This window comes from Brachyistius frenatus, unplaced genomic scaffold (assembly GCF_029030835.1).
Source record: "Brachyistius frenatus isolate BFR_SWC_R1_liver_20210118 unplaced genomic scaffold, ASM2903083v1 Contig_51, whole genome shotgun sequence".
Lineage (NCBI taxonomy): Eukaryota > Metazoa > Chordata > Actinopteri > Embiotocidae > Brachyistius > Brachyistius frenatus.
The window spans coordinates 1,695,873-1,700,348 of record NW_027210650.1 but is presented as its reverse complement, the minus strand read 5'-3'; positions in this window follow the sequence as shown (position 1 = coordinate 1,700,348).

The following is a 4,476-nucleotide window of genomic DNA, read 5'->3' as shown; positions in this document are numbered from 1 at the left end:
CCTCGGTACTGAAGCTATTTATTATGTAAATGTGTTCTATATAAAGAAGTGTATGTATTTGTAAATATGCTGTATTATTATGTGCTTTTATTAGAGTCTTACAGCAAAGTAGTTTTTTTTTATTTTATTTTATTCTGTACGTTATGAAAAAAGCACTACTGTATGTATGTAGCCGAGCTCAACAAAGCTAGTGTCTTATACAAATTGTCTTCCTCACACATTTAGTGACCTTTGATTGTGTCTATAAATGTCTATTCCTCTTTGATTTAAAGAATAAAAACAAATATTTTCAAAAGCAATGACTGTGATTTGTTTTCTACAACATTTTTTGCAAATGCTTCATATTAAAGCTGCCTAGATTATTCTTAATCAATAATTTATTTAAAAAAAAAAATAAAAAAAAAGGTTTTTATAAACATAACTTTTACTGCTACAGTTGAATACTTCAAAATCAAAAGATGAATTTTGGAGTATTGTTGGAAAAAGTAATGATGCTCTGATTCTGAGAAAATACCTCAAAATTACAGGAAAGATTTTACAGGAAAAAATTGGAATGAAGTCAATAATAAGTTTCTCTTTTATTTTTCTTCAACAGGAGCTTACCTACGCGACCATATTTCTGAACATACAGACATGAAGTTAATTGTACTGCAGGATTGATTAGACAGGTTCTGTTTTTTTCAACCATTTTTAAATTTCAAGCTGATGTACAATAAAACATGTAACTGCACAGACTAATAGAGGAAGTTTAGAAGCAACAGAAAAACATGCAACCCACAGATTTGGTATGTACTTTTTTTAGTCAAAGTTATCCCAAGCTGACTGTTGTAACTCAATTGACTTCAGCCTCTGTAGATTAAAAAACAGATTAAGATGAAGATAAAAATATTTTTTATTATCATATACACAGTAAAAATAAAACAGGTGGTTACACTGTACGATGCATTTCTTACTTCGCTGGTCCTCATTTACTTTCATCAAGAATTCAAAAGTAGAAATTTATATAAATTTTAAAAAGTGCAAGTGACAATAAGTACCAGTGTGAATGACATTCAAGTAACAGTATAAATTGCATTATTAAGAATGGAATGACTGTAGAAAACAGTGGTTGAACATCAGCAGTAGAAAACAAACCGATCTAACTTTCATGTTTAGGTGTTTCATGAAAAGCTTTTGGGTGCTGTATCGCTTTAAACCTCAGAGAAGACACATGAACGCGGACTCTGTCTCCCTCTGAGCACGTTTCTTGGATCTCAGGCTGCAGTTGCATAACGCGGAGGAATCTTGCGACTCCCGATTGTCAGCATCACCAGATGCTGTAACGCTAGCTGTCCCCTGACCTGCACTCAGATCGGTATCTTCCTCGGACTATCCCTTACCAAATCCCCTGTCGCTCCATTCACATGGTAATCGTCTGCAGTTTGCCCCTTCAACTGCAGGGCGACTTCAATTGTTCTGTGAAGGGCATTAGTGTCTAACCTCTTTGCTATCGTTTTACAGCATGAAGTATTTATCATGAAGTGGAATTTCATGCTGTGAGAGAAATCGGTGATTTTATTGATTTCATAAAGCTTGGATGGGCCTTTCCATGGAGAAAATCTGAGCAGCCTTTGGATTTTAAAGCTCTCAGCTGAATTCACGTCATAAATAACAGTCGTTGGTTAAAGCTGGAGTTGACAAAGGCTTTCGGTACAATATGACTGATGTTAACGGGCCAATGAGAAACGCACGTTTCACACACATAAGAAAGGCAGACGAGACAAAAGCGATATCCAATCGCACAAGACTGTGAGAAACCTGATACTGCTGAATGCTGCAAAACAGAGGCCTATCATCTCCACCGAGGAACACTCGTTACTAGTGTATGCCCGTTCCTATCTGAGCTCCCATCACGTTTTTAAAGGTATCCACATGTCTGTTTGTACTATTTAGCTTCTTAAATGGTTTTCTGTTCCCAAAAGTTATGTACTCTTTGGCTAAGGGCACAAAGACGGCGAACACGGCGGCTTATTTATCTTTTTACCCCAGATTTTGCCCAAAAGGAGCCACCTGTGACATTAAAATATGCTTATAAACTTTTAAACATGTACAAAAAAAAATAAGAAAAATACAGTCTTTCAAGATTTCGTTAAATTCAAAATCGAAGGATTGGTCAAAACAGTGATTTCCAAACTGTGTGCACCACTAATGGTGCTCAGGAGCCTTGCTGAAAGACCCAACTGGTCCAAATCCCCCAAAAATGATCATTTAGTTTTGTTTTATTACAGGTGACATTTAATACATATGCACATCACATTACAGTGATGTAACACTTAGTTGTTTATCGTTTAAATATTGTAGAAACATTTATTAGTTTTGTGGCAGAGAGTTAGATGACAATTTATATCTTGCTCACATGTGTCCCTTAAAACTACAGTTCACAGCTGCTTCAGTTAGCTTAGCTCAGTTAGCTTAGCCTCAGACTGGCTCTGTCCAAAGGGATCTTCCTTCCTACCATCACCTCTGAAGCTCAATCATGTATGTCATGTCTGGTTTGTTTGAGCTGTGGAACAAACAAACGCCACAAAACCTGGTATTTACAGTGGTATGAAAAAGTATTTGCCCCCTTCCTGATTTCTTGTTTTTTTTTGCATGTTTGTCACACTTAATTGTTTCAGATCATCAAACAAATTTAAATATTAGTCACAGATAACACAAGTAAAAACAAAATGCAGTTTTTAAATGAAGGTTTTTATTATTAAGGGAGAAAAAAAACAATCCAAACCCACATGGCCCTGTGTGAAAAAGTGTTTCCCCCTAAACCTAATAACTGGTTGGACCACCCTCAGCAGCAACAACTGCAATCAAGCGTTTGCAATAACTTGCAATGAGTCTTTTCCAGCTGTGGAGGAATGTTGGCCGACTCATCTTTACAGAGTTGTTGTAATTCAGCCACATTGGAGGGTTTTCCAGCACCAACCTCCTTTTTAAGGTCGTGCCATCTCAATAGGATTCAGGTCAGGACTTTGACGAGGCCACTCCAAAGTCTTCATTTGGTTTTTCTTCAGCCATTCAGAGGTGGACTTGCTGGTGTGTTTTGGATCATTGTCCTGCTGCAGATGTTTTCATCAAGATGTTTTCTGGCAAAAATGAGACGAGCCTTAATGTTGTTTTTGCTCAGCGGTGGTTTTGGTCTTGGAACTCTGCCATGCAGCCATTTTTGCCGAGTCTCTTTCTTATGGTGGAGTCATGAACACTGACCTGAACTGAGGCAAGTGAGGCCTGCAGTTCTTTGGATGTTTTTGTGGGGTCTTTTGTGACCTCTCGGATGAGTCGTCGCTGCTCTTTCGGGGTAATTTTGGTCAGCCGGCCGCTCCTGGGAAGGTTCACCGCTGTTCCATGTTTTCTCCATTTGTGGATAATGGTTCTCACTGTGGTTCTCTGGAGTCCCAAAGCTTTAGAAATGGCTTTAGAACCTTTTCCAGACTGATAGAGCTCAATTACTTTCTTTCTCATTTGTTCCTGAATTTCTTTGGATCTCGGCATGATGTCTAGCTTTTGAGGATCTTTTGGTCGACTTCACTTTGTCAGGCAGGTCCTATTGAAGTGATTTCTTGATTGAGAACAGGTGTGGCAGTAATCAGGCCTGGGTGTGGCTGGAGAAATAGAACTCAGGTGTGATAAACCACAGTTAAGTTATGTTTTAGCAGGAGGGGGCAAACACTTTTTCACACAGGGCCGTGTGGGTCTGGATTGTTTTTTCTCCCTTAATAATAAAAACCTTCATTTAAAAACTGTCTGCTGGCTGTAGCTTCATATTTAAAGTACAGATGTGAGATTAGTATTGATCTTTTCATTGAACTCTTCAGCAGGAAGTTATATTCCCAAAATTTCAAAATATACGCTTTAGATAAAAGATAAAACCTGATATTAACTGGGATGTAACAGTTCCTAAAGTATTTTAAAAACTAAAATTGTAGTGATTAGAGACATTTGGTCACTATAATTTGACTGCAGTCTAAGTTGTAACAGGATGAGAGGAGGCTGTAAAACTATCAGAACAGTCTGTCCTTTACCCAGCTTCTTTTTTTTTTTAGTAAAGTTCGTCACGTTACACAATGGGAGTCTGTTCGCTCAATATTGAACTTTAAGTTGTGGAAACTTGTCTTCCCCTGCCACAATGATGATATTGATTATACAGAATTAAATGAATTGTCCACCTCCAAAGCATAACTGTATGGTATTCCCTGTTTAAAATGTAAAAAAAAAACAACCAACAACTCTGTGTCTAAGGTGACTGAAGCACCCTGAGTGTTAATCCTGTGAGACATTAGTCATTTGAAAGTCAATGTTCGAGCAGCACAGAGAGCTTTTGTGAGCAACTCAACAATAGAGCTCTTAAACCAGCCCTGCCAGGGGGAGAAGTGGTATCGAGAGAATGGGAGAAAGTCGATTATCTTTACCTGTGATGGTATAAAATCCCTCTTCAAGCCGTCA